Genomic DNA, 18,655 nt, shown 5'->3' with positions numbered 1-18,655 from the left:
TTGGATTAACTGCTAAGCCAAAAGACACATGTTTGTATGTCACAAAGATAAGGTATTAGAAACTATACCTAAGGGACCAGGTTGGTTGGTTGGTTGTTTTATTCTGATTTTCACCTTTGAATTTTATTAACCGAAGTGTTTCCTTTTAAATCTGTAAAACCGTGTGCTAATATTGTATTAATATTTAGGTTAGTCTATGTTCTTATAAACCAGATTTCTTACTAGCACCTGTTAATCTTTCTTTCTCTATAGGAAACCATCAAATTTATATGAGCATCAATCACCTTCAGTAGGATCCTGGGGAAAACAATCACAGAGTAGAGGATGCGAGAACAACAATTAATATGCAGCATTAAATCTATCAGAAGGGTATGGAAAAGAACACTCAGTCATTGCACTGGATTTAATTTGCCGAGAGAAACAGCCTTCACACCTGAGTCACACTCACAGCTTGGTTTTCTCTCAATTAAGCCCATGCTTGTCTGAAGCAATGAGGGCTTGGAGGACAAGAGCAGGGCACATGCTAATGAAATCTCCTGCAGAACAAGGGCACGAAGCAGAAAGTGTTGCAAGGAGGCATCGCATAATCTGTATTTAAAATTTCTTATTAAGCAAGCATTTAAGACTTCACTGTACATCAGATATGCCACAGAAAACCAGCCATAAAAATCAGAGACTATTAGAGATTGCCATCTGAGTGCAAGCCATTGTAAGATTATTGTGAAATATATATTTTTAAGTGAAAACAGGAAAATTCTGTAAGATTTTAAGTTTGCTGCAACGTGGTTTCCTCTAGCAATTCTCAGCTTCGTGTTTTGCAGGCCTGTGGTGATAAATGGCATTATTTAAAGGGCCATTCAAATGTTAGGCTGTGGTATTATGTACAGCCACATAAGGCCAGAGCATTTAGAACCAATTTATCTCAATAACAATTAAAAAAATAAGTACCTGCTATTTACTGATGCTCTGTAGCACTCCCCCCAAACCAAAACGCAAGACCCTGGGTTCACTTGTGATACATGGCAGCTTTTAGAGAAATAGAATTCCAGGCCCTGCCAAATGAGTTTAAGATAATGTTCTTTTGCTACTTGCTCTTTTACTTAAGTGTCATTGCTTTGTGCAAATATTTATTACTGTCAGTAGCACACATTTATCGTGGATAAATGCATCATTCAGTAAATGTACGTTGAGTAGGTAATATATGCCAGGTGTTGGTTTATGCACTCAGGATATGGGAATACTCCAATAAACAGTCTCTGTTTTTAAGGCCCTCTAGTCTTTCTAGTAGGAGAGATACATGAATAAACCCAGGGTGGCGAATGCTGAGACAGAAGCATGTAATGGAGGACACGGGAGCACAAAGAGTGTTAAGAAAGAGAAGGATCTAATTCAACACCTCCCACAGGGTATGCAAGGACATAGGAGCTGCGTCTTGAAGGAGGAAGGAGTTAGTGCAGCAAGGAGGGAAGGAAATAGAAATGGTAGGGAGTGACCTCCAGGCAATGGGGACACTTGTGCGAGGCAGACTTGTAGGCCATCATAGTGTGTATGGAGAATTCTTGGGTTTACATTATGAGGCATAAAGTGCTTGCTCATGTGTGCTGTATTTATCAAGATGGTAGGGATATTGGGCAGAAATGGGGCTGAAAGGCCATAGTTAATGGTTGGATGATAAAAATACAAACAAACCCATAGAATACACAAAAGAACTTGGCTCATTCTGTGGGTGACATGAGCCCCCTGAAAATGTGTCAGCAGGAGAATAATGTGATCCTATTGGCATTTTAGAAACCTGAGGGTAAGTGGATGAAGGGACAGGTGAGGCTGGGGATCCTTTCTACATTGTTTTTGCTACAATGAGAGCATTGCTTTCCAGTGGAAAGAAAACCTGTGAATGATAATCTTTAAATCTTGATACTCCACTGAGATTTTTAGAGTTGATGGAATCTGTAAGGAAATTTAAAACTCTGATTTTTTTAAATACCAGAATATTCAGCCACTAAATTAATATGTTAGAAAAATTCTGTCCTTTATGCTGTCATTTATTTATTTGTTTATGTTTTTTAATTAAACTTCCTTCAGATTTCGCTACGAGTGAAGGAAAGTTCATGGCTACCTTATTCTTAGGGGTCAGCATAAAATCTGACATTTACAGAAAAATGGAGATGACTAAAACTGACCGGAAATTTTGGTCCCTAAACTTTTACTGAAATGTATTGTTTGTTAGGTCACCTTCAAGAAGAACAGAATTAAACCATCTATATTTTGTGTCCTGTGTGGTTATCCTATAGTTCCCACTGAGAATGGTTAGGAGGCTCTCTGCCTGGCTATCTTTAAAAAAAAATCTTGCAGCAAACTCGTATAAGTAAAAAACCATTCACTTCCTTGGAAGTGAGACCCATTGATCTCTCCAGTTAGCTTTGAGGTTCTTCAAAGCGTAAATTCTTCACAGTCCTCATGCTGGGAGACAAAAGTGTCACTGATGTATGTGCTAAACAGTGTTCCATCAGGCAGTGGGATATTTCAGGGCAGCCAGCCAGGAGTGAGAGAACCAAGGAAAATTTGGAAACTCAAATTAGGGGCAGAGAAGAAATATGCTGATTATGGGAAGTTCCCAGGACCTGGTGGTCAAAAAAAAAAAACAAAAAAAAACAAAAAAAACAGGGAACACTGCATTAGAAGTGAAAATTAAGCAATTAGTCATTTTTTTCCTCTCAGCTTACAAGTCCACTCACTATACACACTTCACTGATAAGCTATAATTTTTCCTAATTGTGTTTGCTTAAGTCCTCTTTCACCTCCAACTAATACCATCAAAACTGTTTGAGATGAGTCTCCCCTGGCTAAATTCTTGCATTGCTGATCAAGAGGCCATGGTGTGTGATCTAGAAGTATCTACAGTGTGCCAAGTATCGCCCTCTTCAGAAGGAGATGTAGCATCCTTACTTTCAAGAGCTCCCTCATATTGTTGTGGGGAACATAGACAAGTGTATCAGTCATACAGGGTATTAAATGGAGTGCATGATAGAGGGTGGCACATGTTTTTATTACAGGACATCGGAAGGGCAAGAGCTGCCCTTCAGGTGGGGGTAGAGGGTGGGCAAGGGTGAAGATGAGCCAGAGTTAACCAGGAGGAAGATGGAAGGGAAAGGGCTTCCTCCAGAGCAGTCAGTGGGTTTGAAATACAAAGGGAAGAAAGCATGACCGCTCATAGAACCACAAGTTGAAAAATCAGGTACAGCAGGAATTAAACTCTGATCTAGTCCCTGTCTTCTCAGCATCTCACCAACCTTTATTCCTTCTTTTCTGGCTACTGATTTTCAGCCCATTTGTTTCTAACCATTTTGTTTGTGACGGTGTCCTCTGCGTCTGTTGTTCTTCTGCCTCTCTCCTCTTTCTTCCAGTAGCTCCTCACATGTAGGGTATCACCAAGAAATCTGCCTTTAGTTTTGAGTTTTTGCTCTGCTATGTCTCTGTGGGGCATCTCTGTTACTTCTGTGAGACCAAGCAGCAGAGTGTTAATTTCCACATCTCTGTTACTAGATCTGAGCATGTCCAAGCTCGGTGTATCATCTGCCTCCTGGATATATCCCACAAGGGGTTCTACAGGTACTGCAGCTCCAACAGAAATGCATCTTAACCCCCTCTGTCCAAAACAAAATTTGCTGTTTCCTGTAATCTTAGTTTGCCTTGGCAACACCATTGTTTAAAAATAGCCTCCAATCTGGAAGCCTCTTTGCCATCCTCAGATCCTCTCTGTCTCACTTCTACTGTATCACTTCCTAAAATCTTTTTTCAGATGATCCAGCCTAGTTTTCAATTACTAATAAGTTAGACTTTTATCTCCTTCCTGCTTGTATTTCTGTAATAGCTTTTTCTAAAGTGAACTCCCTGACACCAGGGATTGTTCTTACTTCTTCTGGAATTATCTCCTACCTCTCCCTCAAAACAAGAACACCGAGATCAACAACAAGAAAATTGAACACGTTCCTCCTACAACATTAAGCAGAATCATCTCACCAAGTATTTCTTTACAATTTTCTTTCAGACACTTGATTACAGCAAGGAGACCAACATATTTGATGTTGGTATGCCCTTATGCTTGCGTGACACTTGATAATCACCTTTTTTTTTTTTTTAAAGAAAGGATGAACAGATCTCAGTGGCAAAACCTTCACAGGTAAAAATACCTAGCCCGAATTCAGCAAGATCATTTTGTTTTTATAATTATTTTAGGACTCCTTAAACTCAGATTTCTCTTCTCTTTCTGAGCTCAGCCCTCCTTTTATTCTTTCAGTTTCAGGGAGATGGGCATAGAGAAGAGACACACACCAGTTAAAGTTTTCCCTTTGTATTTAACCCCCTTTCTTTGTCTCTCCCAGACAATGCTGGGCAATATGGCTACACGATTGACTGCTTTAGTTCTCTGATCAAAGGTGGGATGACCGCGATCTTTGGCAGGGCCTCTGAGCGAGAGTGGGGTGGATACTCAATCCTCAGCCCTGCTAAATGGGCATGATCAGGTAATGGTAGCCTAAGAGCCTTTTTTATCCCTCTGGAGGCAGAATCCACATGCTTGGGTGACTCCCAACACACCCCTCTGGTTTCATTTTAAGAGTCACGGTGTCAGCCAGTGTTTTCACTGGGAGCAAGTTACCTTCTATTCACTGTTATAAATATTAAAAACCAAGAAAGTATAATTTATGATTAGGAAAGTTTCTTATAGGATTTTTTTTCCCCCAACAGTGTATGTTTTCTTTCCTTGCTACAATATATGTATGATTTGTCTTTGGAAAAGGAGGCATAAATCTTGGTGTAACTTGCTTAATGGTCACAGTTTGTTACCACTTATTTCCCCATCTTAAGAAAGAAAATAGTTTCTATTTACATTGAGTGTCAGGAATCTTCTGACCATCAGAGTCAGGATTCGCATTGATACGTTCTATTCTGCTGGGTGATACTCACCTTCCATTTTTGAACACGATGAGAAGCTCCTTGTAACAGAATTATTAATTTAAAATAATGATATTTAAATAAAAATTTAAGTAATACTATGGGTGGTATGTGGATTTTAACACAAATCTTCAAGATGGTAGATAAAAAATCAGAAATTTAGAAAACACTGCCTTAGGGGGAAAAGTAAAGCCTTTGTAGCTTAGCATCCTTGGTGTGAATCCCAGTTTCAGCTCCAACATAAGTGATCACCAAATCATATTTATTAATTATTATTCTGCAGTTTCTCTCCCAGCTATTCGTTCCTTTGCTGTTTTCCTCTTCCTAGTTCCCATAGAAAACAAGTACACACCTGGCCCCAACAAATTTTTCGATTCTTATCTTTCACAAAAAAATCCAGTTAAGGTAGAGATTTGCTATTTTTTGAGTATGACCTGTGTCTCTCCACACTGATGTTTGACTTACCAGCACTTACTGGCCCGTCGTGCTGATTGCTCACTGTCAACTCAGCATCACTTCCTCTGTAACATAGAGGCGGAGCCAGGAAATGTTTTCCCCAGAATTCCTTTCCCTGAATGGATCCAGGATAGTTTGCCAGGGAAAAATACTAGTACAAGAGTGGGAAGGCATAAGGGAAGGAGAAGTCATTATTCTCCAAGCACAGGTACACCCAGACATTGAGATTCAATGAGTTAGATTTCTCCCCCATGTTTGTGAGAACGCCCCCACCCCCATCTAATGCTGTTGGCTTTCTTGCCCTTTGATTCCAGGTTTCTCTTTGGTTGCCTAAGCCTCTGATTTCTATATTAAACACTTCATACCTGCTATACATCAAGTGGTTTTTGCTTTTTAGACTGACACCTAACTGACCTACTTGGTCCGTTTTTTCTCTCACCATGCTCTTTAAGTCTTACCCACCTTTCAAAGTCCCAACTTAAATCCTACCTTTCAGAAAACTCTCCTTCTCCTTCTCTCTGACTTAGAGATTTCCTATCTTCTTCCACATGTCCTGCTTTTCTAATTAAATTCTTTTCTCTCTTCTTTCTGTTTCTCTGTGTCTTTCTGTTTTTCTATCTTGTCTCTGTATTTCTGTCTCTGTCTTTCTTGCTTCTTTTTCCTTCCTTCCTTCCCTTCTCTTCCTTTCTTCTTTTCTTCCATTCTTCTTTCCAGCTTCCTTCTTTAAATACTTTCTGATCCACTATCTTCGTTCTGAGTATCTATTATTGCATAACAAACCACCTCAAAGTCAGTACTATAAAACAATGGCTATTTCATCATATACGTGGATTTCGTGTGCCAGGTATTTGGACAGGGCACAGAGGGATTACTTGTCTCTTACCACGATTATTAGAGCCTCATATGGGAAGACTCAAACATCTGAACCATCAGGAGACTTTCTTACTCAAATGTCTAGTCTCAGCTGGGCCACTCTCCATGTAGCTTAGATTTTTTTATATCATGGCAGGTAGGTTCTGAGAAAGAACATCCCAAGAATTAGAGTCAAGAGGGTAAATATTCCAAGAGAACTAGGAGGAAGCTTGTTGCTTTTTATTACTTAGCTTCAGAAGTCACATAGTATCACTTTTGCTGTCCTCTATTGGTTAAGCAGACACAAGGCTGTCTAGATCTAAGATGTAGGGACAACGGCCCCATTTCTTGATGAAGAGGAATCAGAGATTTATGGGACCATATTTTTTAAAGATTTTATTTATTTGAGAGAGAGAAAGAGAGAGAGTGAGAGCACACAAGCAGGGGGAGCAGGAGAAGGAGAAGCAGGCTCCCCACAGAGCAGGAAGCCTGATGCAGGGCTCAATCCCAGGACCCTGGGATCATGACCTGAGCCGAAGGCAGATGCTTAACCGACTGATCCACCTGGGCGCCCCATGGGGCCATATTTTAAAACTGTTATACATATATAACAAGTCCCAGTGAGATGTTATGCTTTAAAAAAAAGATGAATAATAGACAATCTCTTTATTTCCTCAGGGTGCTTTGTTTGTTTGTTACCATGCAACAAAACCTTTATTAACATTTTGAACAGGTTCAGCTATTACTGAAACTGGTAATTTCTAAACTTAGGTTGGGTGAATGGCAATAGTGCAGAGTCATGCCATCACGGGACACTGTGAATACAAGGTTGAAGAATCAACAGTCACTTCTGCAGATGTAGGACCAAGTGCAGAGTCGACTCAGGATGACACAGTCAGAAAAAAAGGTGGCCATCTCCCCTTTGTGTTCCTGGAAGGATGAGCCTCTTCTCCTCAGGGGCTGTCTTCTCTATGCTTGTCCTTTATCTTCCTGATGGTGATCCTGGGCTCCACCTCCAGGACATTGGTCTTTACGGTCTGAACTATTGACTAAGTGCACTAACATGTTATGATAATCATTTCCTTTTTGTGTAGTTGTGCATCTATGTGGATTTTTCTTATAGCATGCATCTTATTATATGTTGCATTGTTGTTTTTATATCTAGCAGATTTTTCTTATTAGTACTTTCAGGGAATCTAAGTGAATTTTATACATTTGATGGTAGCTTACACAGTGCCTTGTGCCTAGTATGATTTTCACAGACATTAATTGAATTGGATTTTCTCTGCATATAATAAGAATTTTAGATGTTTAATGTTTCATGGAAATGGCTCTAAATGGTTCAGAGAATGTTGATCAGTATCAAATTCTTCAGTTATAGTTAGTGACTCTCAGAAATTGTGCGGTTTATCGCAAACCCATTTCTTCAACAGGACACAGTGAGCCCTTGCACAAGACCGTGCTAGCCACAGGAATAAACTAAAACCTTGGAAGACATAGATCCTGCCTTCCCAGAGCATATGATGTGAAGAGAGGGACAGATGAGGAGCCTGTAATTATCTTACAGTGCTAAATTGGTAAATGCAGGGGCATTGGGAACAAAAGCAAGGTGGCAATTAGCTAAACACAGAGAGGAGAGCTTCCGGGGTAAATAGTATGAACAATGGGGCATGTAGGATAGGTAGGAGGCATCAGTATGATTCCAGGACTCAGAGAGGAAGCATTCCAGACAAAACAAATGATTTTATCATGAATCACATGGAGCTGAAAGAGCTCATATAACTTTTGAGTTCAGTAAGGAAGTGGGAAATAAGGATGTGATGACGAGAGACAAGGTTTAAGATGGAAACACTAAATTTATAATATAAGCTAAGTTTGATTTTTCTTTTGAGGGACATGGAGAATCATTGGTGGATTTTCAGTGGTGAACTGGCAGAATCAGAATCATGTTTAAGAACATAGAACAGGTAATGAGAGGTAACCTGCGGGGAGAGTTGTTAAAAGGCCAAGAAGTGATGGTGGCCTGATTTTTGGAAGCAACAGCAAAGATGGAGAGAGTTATATTGTTTTAAAAAATATTCAGAATATAAAATCAATAGAACCTGGTGATTGAATCCATGGAGCAAGCAAGTAAATTAAAGAAAAGAATCAAGGATGACCCCAGCAGGTTTTTGAGTTGAAGTACTGAATATATGGCAGTGTTATTCACTGAGAATCAGTAGTGGGGGAAGAAGTTTGGGGTGGCGGGAAGTGGTTCAATGTTGTAGATTGTGGCAGATGAAGCACTGGGGCCCCAAAGAAGTCCACATCCTGATTGCCAAAAAGGACTTTGCAGAGGCAATTAAATTAAGGACCTTGAGATAAAGAGATTACCTGCATCATACAGATGGGCCCCATGTAATCATAAGAAGAAGGAGGCAGGCAAGTCAGAGTCTGAGAAGGAGATACAATGACAGAAGCGGAAGTCGGAGTGATGTGAGAAGAAGTCGGAGTGATGTGAGAAAAAGCCGGAGGCTGGGAAAGGCAAGGAAATAAATTCTTTCCTACAGCTCCCAGAAAGAACACAGCCTTGCTGACATGTTGATTTTAGGACTTCTGACTTGCAGAATGGTAAAAGAATAAATCTGTGTCACTTTAGGCTATTGCATTTGTGATAATTTGTTACGAGAGCCACAGAGATAGAGAAGTGATACAGACAAGAGTTTTAAGTTCTGTGGGACATTCGAGTCAGAGGTCTGAGAAGCAATTGGATAGATGTGTTTGATGCTCAGAAGAGAGGGAGGACCCGGGCGTTTAGAATGGAGAAGCAGCAACATTGAGCTGGAACTGGAAGGAAGGTTCTTGAAAGAGAACACATGGATGGGAATGTGGAATCAAAAAAGAGTTCCCCAAATAGAATCTAGGACAACCCTCACCTTTAAGAATGTATAACAACAAAGGAAACTGGTAAGTAGCCTCTAAAGTAGAAGGGGGATAAGGAGAGTGAAGGATCAGGGAAAACTGAGGGAAGAAAGTATTTTAACTCTAGGAATTTGGTTAATAGGGTCAGATGCTACTAAGAGAAATTAACTGAAGCAAGTTTAAGTAATATATGTATTGAAAAGTGACAACGGGATGAGAAAGAACCAGAAGGGGAGAAGTTGTAAAAGGAAGAAAGAGACCATGCCCTGAAATTCCAAGTCCCTTAGAAAGGAGAGGTGTGCTGTACTTCCATGGGGTTGGGGAGGCAGTGGCGCCCCCAGGCAGGAGGAGACGGAACTTTCTCTGGGATGGAAGAAGACATGGGGACAATAGCAAAGTGGAATGCCGAACGATGCCCTAGAAATGGCAGAAAAACCATTCCTCACTCTGTTCTGATTCGTTTTGATACCAGTTATGATGGCTACGGATTGTATAAAGTTTGATGCATATAATAATGAGTAAATGATTTATGGTGTTTTCATCTAAATATTCAAAGAAAAGCATGCTAGTTTATCTGGACAAAAATTGACAAGATAGGTAGAAGTCTCCAAACAATAGAACAGTTTCAATTACTTAATTGAGCTCTCAGTGGGTTTCACAATGCCATAAAAATTCGTAATACAAAAAAACAAAACAAAACCAAAATAAAACAGAACCAGTGTTACGTTGATTATAATGGAAAAAAGAATAACTTAAACAAGAATGTAACTGGTGGACCAGTAAATGATGAAAGGTTTTAGTTCAACACAGATGAGAACACGTAAGGTGATGTTTTAAACAATTGAGAGTATTCAATTTAATCAGTTGCTTTTCAAATATATATTAATTGTCTCCTATCTGCCAGTAACTGCCAAATAAGGAAGGGTAAAATATTAGGAAAGAGAGGATATGAGTGCAATAATATTTATTATTTAGCTCCCACTAAAACCGTGATTGACTATGTAACAACATCCTCACCACATCCTTATCTTGGTAATGCAAACTTTAAGAGTTGGTTTAAGTGATGGGATGTTTTATTTATTCAGCTATAAACCAAAAGGAATTATGCTACAAAAACAGAAAGACACACGATGGCTTAAAATACCTTAAAGACAGGTAAGCAAATGGCTGCAACATGGGCAAATTTACTCAATGTGCTGCAAGCTAAGAAAGCATGTGTATCTGTGTATGTATGTATGTATGTATCTGTCTGTCTCTATCTAGATAGACAGATAAATAGATGGACAGGCAGATAGAGATATAAATATGAAAGTATGTGCCTGACCTATATGGTATAAATTGGTATAATCAGAATTTCTCTTATAAAACTAGTCTTTTCTAAATATTTTATTTGATCAATCCACATATATAAGTATTACATAAAAGAGAGTCCAACCTGTGAAATATACTGTCAAGCATCAGAGATTAAATTGGTTGGTTCTGTAATTCTGGTAAAGTACACACAGGAGAAATGATATGGAAGTGTTTAGGGAGGTGAATGATAATGGGAGGGTCTTGGCAGTTTGCTCTGGAAAGCAGTGAAGCAAAGCTAAAGGAAGATTCAGATGCTCTCTAGCATAAAAAAATAAAAGAAAGTAATCAGAGGTTGAATTTTTTTCCCTGGCAAAATAGGCAGTTCACAGAATCCTTCCTGAAATAATTATAAGTTGGAAAGAGATGAACTTGAATCATGATAATCAATTGAAGGGAATTAAAAGTGTCAACGTGATGACCAACAAAGATGAGAAGATATAATGCATGAATTTAGCTACTTTTAGAAACTGGATCAAAGCTCATGATCTGAACAAAATGACAACAACAACAACAACAATAGATCACCTTAAAATGAGAAGTTCTTATATTTGTTTGTATAAATATGCATTCTATACATATATAAACACATTTCTATAAAAGTTGATAATGTCTTTCAATTCTTCGGTGATATTGTAAATACAACAGAGCCCTTATCCTTATGGTTAATATTGTGTAATCAGAACACTTAAAATAGAATTTTATCCTCGACTTACAAATCCTCCCCACAAAAAGCATTTGAATAAAACAAACCTGATTATGCTGGCAATCTTGGAATTCTATTTAGCATATGACACATGAGAAATTTATTTTGTCAATTTTTATAGAGTCACTTTCCTGACAATTTGTCCTAGATTTTAAAATTGTTAAGAACAAAAGTTCTCTTCAGCCTTGACTGTCCCACCAATGGCCTTTTGCACAGGAAGAAGAAATGAGTGAGAGGGAAATTGTTAGGACTGCTATCCTTATAATCAAATGTGGCTTTGAAAAAAAGACTCAGAAAGTAACGCTGATCCTTGGGAAATAATGACCACTTTACCTGAGTGGGCTAATGCCTGGAAGGAAGCCTTTGGATAATGAGCTCTACTAGAAGTCTCAGCTCATAGCAAGGAGGCAGATGAGATAGGGAGCTTAAACCTAGTTGAATATAAGTTCTGTACTCAAAACTAGGTCAGATATATTGTTTCCATTTAAAATAAGACGGGGCACTCAGGAACCAGAAATTTTCCAGGAGAATGCTTAGAAATGTACAGCAAGTAGACACATTCCTGATGTATCCTGCAGTACCTCTGAAGATGACCTGCCATGACCTCCATTAACAAGAGCCATGCAATGATGCGCAGACATAGATGTTTTGGAGTTCACTCTTTCAAACCAATCTGAATGCTGCTTTTTGTTTTGAGGCTATAACAATGGCTATGGTCTGGGAGATAGAAGTACTATTACACATACTTGTGTACTATGTTAGCAAGTGTTAAATAATGAATAGTATAATGAGGGATAAATATTTAAGAATGCTACATGCTCAGGGCACCTGGGTGGCTCAGATGGTTAAGCCTCTGCCTTCAGCTCAGGTCATGATCCCAGGGTCGTGGGATCGAGCCCCACATCGGGATCCTGGCTTAGCAAGGAGCCTGCTTCTCCTTCTCCCTCTGCCTCTCTCCCTGCTCAGGCTCTCTTCTCTCTCTCTCTCTCTCTCTATCTCCGTGTCTCAGATGAATAAATAAAATCTTAAAAAAAAAAAAAAGAATGCTACATCCTCTTATCTCACCTTTCCACTCCACGGTGTGGAATGGTTTGCTCTTAATTATTTGAATGCAAGCCTTGGCTAATCGGAATTCTTTCTTCTAAGTTTTTTTCACACTAAATTTACCACTTTCCATTTAAATAATTTTTCATCTATCTGGGCTTAAAAATTATGAATAGTTTTCTTATGTGTGAAAAGTTATTACCCTGTAGACTAATTAGGATGGCCATCCTTAGTTTTCGTAAATGAGTTTAGAAAAAAAAGAGGACCCATAGCGACAAATACAAATTTGGAGATAGTTCAACTTAAACTAAAAGGCCTTGTTGAAAATGATGTCATTGAAAGGAAGCATTGCTGAGAAATAGAATCTCATATAAGTCTGTCTTTGTGGCAATGGTACTTACATACATTCTATAATGACATCTCTTTTTCTTTTCCTATAACATTCGTTAAAATTTGTTTAAATTAAGCATTCCCTACTCTCTAAACTCATTTGTTAAGAAATCACATTCAATTGTTAATGCTTGCATTACCCCTTATGATTCCATCGCTCAAGAGCCGAAAACCTAACGGGTTTGAAAAACTTAAGGTACGTATGGTTCTTTCACAATGTTTTTTGTGGCAATATAGGTAGCATTCTATGTAACATGAATTGCTAAAGATTGCAAATTTATTTTAAAATTGGAGTGGAAGTAAGATATTAAGAGGACACGTGGAAGAATTTTTTTAATACAAAGTATGAGCTTTTATATGATTATGAACTAGTAATCAAGTAACAGTAATAATAAAATCTACACGGAGCATTTATGTCGACAGAATTAGTTAAACATTTATAAAAGAAATATATGGGAATGTAAGTCAGGATGGTTTCTTTGATCTGAAATTGAACAAATGTGTAGTTAGCAGGGCTAACTACATGCTGGAGAAAAATATTCCACTATTTTCCCCCAGCCAGCCTTTGCCAGGGCACTATCAAAGCCAAACTCAATACTGTGTGGTCAGGCCTTAAAAGCATCATTGCAACATGGCAAAAAGTCTTTCATGAATGCCAAATGTACCATGGTTTAACCACTTACCAAGTGGCCTTCTGTAGTATAATGCAACATTAATCGTATCAAACAGAGAAAAGAATTCATAGCTAGACCAGTCCTTTTATGTGTCACTTGAAATACTTGGCTTGATTTAATTAGTCTCAGTTGCTTTTGATGGAAGGCTAGGGAGATCGTGAGGAAGTTGCCTGGTGCATTATTAATACTCTACATCTTCGTTGTAGTGCCAACCCTATTTATCCCATTTCGAATTCTCTACGTCCCTTTCCCTGGCAGTGAGAGTTGTAATGGCTGCTGTAGCCACTTTTTTTTTTTTTTTTCTCTCTCCTGGCTGAAAGGGCAAGCAGCTGCCAATCTTTCCAATGCGGAGTCAAGGATGGGTCTGCAGAGGCACCCTAATGGCTGAGCGTGTCTCTCTCAGTATGTCAAGTGTCTCTCCTTCAGGGAGTGATCAAGTTCTGCTAACTCAAGAAGCTGGGACTTTGAGATTGTTCTTTGACTTGACAACCTAAAATCCTTCTCTGCTTCCCTGGATGAGCCAGTAATGACCTATTTCTAAAGGCAAAATATTGACTGTTACTTACACATTCAATCACAGGTTGTCATATTTGAGCAACAGCATTTTCCTCCCAGAATTCTGAAGAGGCCCACGCTCATTTATGTTCTACTTTATTACATTCCTGCATATATTCATGGTGTGTATGTCTATACAAATTTAAAGAATGATCCCTTTCAGGTAACCATGACGGATCAAGATACTACATGACACTCTCAGACCTAGAATAATAATTTTCCTTCCAGTTCCAATAAAAATCAGCAATTTTCTTATATAAGTGAAGTCTTCATGCTTCTCACATTTTTATTTTATTGACTTCCAGCTCCAGATTTCTCTTTTATTGAGGAACCCTCCCCATCAATTGCAAACTGTCAACCACGGTTACAAAATATTGCCTCTCTTCCATCACTGAGTCCCATTCAATTAAATATATCATACAGAAAACATCAGAACTGGGAAGAATAACCATGGAAAAATAATATAGATTTTTTGGGGGGCCCACCTTAAGGGTTAATCCACATGAGCTAGATGAAAACGACTGCTGCTGAGACATGTCTTTTCAAAAATAATCCCTCCAACTGGAAGAACATAGTTCACACTTTTGTCAGAATTGCACTTAAATATTTATTTTGTCAAAATGTATGATTCAAAGTTTGGTAGTGCTTTCTTAAAATACATTTTATCATTATTTCCAAACATTTTGAAGTGGCACTCATTGAGTTTATTTACATAATTCCTTACGCCATAAATTATTATGGAAGTAAGTCTTTTAAATCCTCATAGGAAGGCTGAGTAAACCAAGCTTCATCAGGGTCAAATAACTCGCTCATGGGAGGCACAGAGATGGAATTTCCATCCAGATTTTGGACTAAGAATAACATTTTTTTTCCCATTATACTCCAGCTTCTTTGTTCTGATCTTGCTTGGACCATATTTTTTGTGATGTTTCTTTAAATAATCATGAAGGAAAATGAGTATCAAGAGTGAGTTTTGTTGTGGTTCCAGGCTTATAATTGTTTTACATTTTTTTTTTCCCCTACCATGTAAAGTTTGATTCCTCAGCTTTAGGATTTCCACATTAAACATTTGGAGAAATAGGTCAGTATCATAGTGAGGACATTGACATCTATGCCACATAAGGAAAATTATGAGGTTGGGATATTTAATTGATAGAATGAAAGACAAAGATACATGATATTTGTTACAAATATTTAAAGAGCTATAATATATAAGATAGAACTGTATTTGGTTTCTAGTGAAAGAAAAACAGGACTATTATGGTGAAACCACAGGAAATGTATCTGCATGCAAATATTTATATAGATGTAAATGATAGGTAGGTAGAAAATGGATAATTTTAGTAATAAATGGATAGATAGATAAATAGATACTACAGGAAATTTTCGATCAAGAGACTCATAGAGGGATTTAAAAAAAGAGAGAGATGCTTTTTTTTTCCCCCCAAAGGCAAATCACCCACATCTGAGTTCATTAGAGTGAAGAATTAAAATACTTCTTCAGGAAAGGGGGAGGATATATTGGAGAACAATCTTGTCTCTGGGAAATTCTAAGCATATTCATCGAAGAATCTTCTTTTTCAGCTTTTATCATATCCCTTTTCTTTGGTCACCAATGTTACTGGCTTTTTAATATTACTTTTCTTCGCATGCTTTGAAATTCTGGTTTTCAGACTCATCTAAGTTTTGGATTCGTTTTTCTCTGTCTGAGCTTATCACCAGGGACTCATGAACAAGCCATAATAACCCAGTTTTCTAGCCTTGCTCACAGGCACTGCTTGATCCTCAGACTAAGGTCAAATGCCAGAAGGCACAAACTCCAAACAAGCCTCCATGACCCAATTTTTGACTGGTTTGATCCTGTTCCTAGACTCTGTGCTAACCCTCCTGATGACCTTGAGATCATTACCATTTAATTGTAATAACAAAAACACATCTACTAGTGCCAGGACAGATTCTTGAAGGGAAGGAAAGAGGTGGAGAGATGGCGCCCTGATTCAGTAGGCAACCATTGCCAATAAGACACTGAAGTGACTATTTATATATTTTATTATCTGGGGTGTACTCCTGGGAGTGAGGTTGATGAGTTCTAGGATACACGATATTTAACTTGGTTTTCATTAAATCTTATCAGATTTATTTCCAGGATATTTCTACCCACAGTGTGTGAAGCTTTCTATCTGCCCTTATTCTAGCACTTGGAATTATCTTTTTTTTTTTTTTTTTCTAATTTTTGCCAAGTTTAGTGGATGCAGACTTGTATCTCACATGTACTTTAATTTGTTTTCTCTGGAAGGCATTGAAATTGGCCTATTCCGATTCTTTTTCCATGTTTATATTGGATTTTGATAAATTTCTTGACATTTCCCTGGAGTTCCACTTATATTCCCAATGTTAATGTTTTTACTCTCAGACTTTGCAATTATCTTCTCCAAGTATATAGCTCATTTGTTTACATTATCTATGTTGTCTTTCATTAAGTACAAAGTTTTATTTGATATAGTCAAATACATCTTTGTTGGTGGCTGCTATTTTGTGGGTTTGTTTTTAGGATCTAATCTTAAAAAGTCCTTTTCTATCAGAAGGTCACAGAAGTATTTTGAAATTTCTTCTATCACCCATATTTTTTTTCTACATTTTTCCCCCTACATTTAAAGCTTTAATCCACCTGTATTTTATTTCTGTGAAGATGAACTTTGGGTTTTTTCCTCCATAAAAACAAAACAATATGAAAAAAGCCACTCTCAATTTCCAATTTCTCATTATAGTTCTGTCAGTTTTTCTCTTGATATCTTTTGAGGCTATGTTGTTAGGTTTTGATCATTTTTCTTTTACTGTTACTTTGCATTATCTTGTGAGCATGTGCGCATGTGTGTGTATGTGTGTGTATGTATATTTTCTGTTTCTTTTCTGATATTGAAATGCTTACTTAATGTGTGTTTAATTCATACCTGTGGGGTATATTGGTTCCTTTTACTTTAATTTCAACTTTCTATACCATTTTAGTTCTAATCTATCACTTATACGTAATGTGTAGTAGGATACTGTTATTATTCAGTATGATAGCTAACTGCTTTTAATTGGTGAAATTAAAATTTTTAATTTATTTCAGTTGTTGTCATATTAAGCCTTTTGCCATATATAATTTTTCCCTTTTTTCCTTTCCTGCATATCTTTTGTTGGTTCTTTGTTATCATGGAAGTTACACATTCTATAGTGTTATATAGAATAAATCTTATAAATATGTTATTTTTTGTTTGTTTGTTTTCAACTTCCTAAGCTTGACAATGTTTAGATCTTGGTCCAAATAAGACCATTTCCTCTAGGCTGCCCACCTTCCACTACTCCCTTTGTGTGGCTATCATTTATAATTTTACATTGTTCGGATTTACTTCTATAGTGTTGTTTGGATTGATTTATAAAATAACGGTAGATTTTACTAAATTACCTCACACCCTTAGCAAACCCCCAGATTTGTTTATGTTTTTCCAAGATTGTTTTCAAAGATGGTTCTGTGTGCCAAACCTTAAGATTTGTATTCTTAGGTCTGGCTATAGACTGATCTATTTCAATGTCAATTTACCTAGATATAATGTTCAGAGTCAAAGTTTCTTTTCACTAAATATTTTTAAATATCACTCCATTGTCTCTTTTGCACTTAGTCTTGCTCTTGAGGTGTTCGTTGCCAATCTAATTTGTCTTTATTTTTAGCAATATACTCAACTTAAAAATTTCTCTTTGTCTTTAGTGTTCTTATATTTTTTATGGTACTACATCTAGGTTCCAAATAGATTGTTGAATTATCTTTGTATTGTAGTTTTTACCTTTCTCAATGAGCTAGTTATCTCTTGTATTACAGGAATATTAGCTACATTGCCTGCTAATGTGTAATCCGGTTGAAAAGCTAAAATCCAAGTCCTAGCAGACACACCTTCTGGTAGATTTAGAATGTGGGGGTCAGATGTGGATGCAACCTAAGGTAGAGAGCTCTTATTTGAGCATTAATATTTTCCATTTCTCTTTCCCCACACATTATATTCTTTAACAATTTTCTCTTGAAGTATAATTCTTCAGCCCTCATTTTTGGAGAGAGTGGAAGATAACACAGGGAATGCTCGGGACTTGCTACTTTGCTTTGATTAGTTATCAGTTGCTCTTCATTCCAGCTGTGCTTGTTATGCCATAACTATGGTGGTATTTGGTTAGTGTCATAATTTTTTGACTCTTATTGGGAATGAGGGAAGAGAAAACAATGATCTACCCAGGACAGTGTGCAGTGAGGCAAAACAGGCAACCTAAATGCTGTCCCACAATCCATTCTTCTTCTGAGGTATCAGACCTTCTGTTCCAGAAGACTGCAGCACAACTCCATTTAACACACACACACACACACACACACACGCATGCACGCACACACCTTTTCTCTCTTAATATTTCTCACACTTGTAAATTTTGTTTTATCAGTGTTACCAATTTCTTCAATCTCTTCTGTGACACCTTCAAATTTGGGCCAGGTGGGAGTGAGGAAGCAGGAGTTTTTATCATCTTTCCAAGGTCTAAAATTGTGCCACCTCAATCTGGCATATTATATGTTGAGGATGTCCTTTGGGAGTCAAGTAGGTATTAGAGATTTTATAATGTGAATCTCATATTTTTCAATATAGATCCAATTTACTAAGCAAACCAAATGTATGAAAAGTGTGATTTATGCATCAGTTAAATTAGTGAGTGATTATTTGTCTTGCAAAACAATTTGCCATGAAATGTCTCTAAA

General features: G+C 37.6%; 1 long non-coding RNA gene across 1 annotated transcript in view; it reads right to left on the bottom strand.

The window, feature by feature from the left end:
- The window catches only part of LOC145720848 (uncharacterized), an 82,363-nt gene extending 63,714 nt beyond the window's left edge, over positions 1–18,649 (bottom strand). Inside the window, exons 1-2 of the long non-coding RNA XR_014144067.1 lie at positions 6,293–18,649; positions 5,419–5,560 (exon numbers count right to left, since the gene is read on the bottom strand). This is a non-coding gene — a long non-coding RNA (uncharacterized LOC145720848). The remainder of the gene's footprint in view (positions 1–5,418; positions 5,561–6,292) is intronic.
- Between the last annotated feature and the right edge of the window lie 6 nt (positions 18,650–18,655).

This window comes from Leptonychotes weddellii, chromosome 4 (genome assembly GCF_054177405.1).
Source record: "Leptonychotes weddellii isolate Sample4059 chromosome 4, ASM5417740v2, whole genome shotgun sequence".
NCBI lineage: Eukaryota > Metazoa > Chordata > Mammalia > Carnivora > Phocidae > Leptonychotes > Leptonychotes weddellii.
The sequence above is the reverse complement of the archived record's forward strand: the minus strand, read 5'-3'. Positions and strand labels throughout refer to the sequence as shown.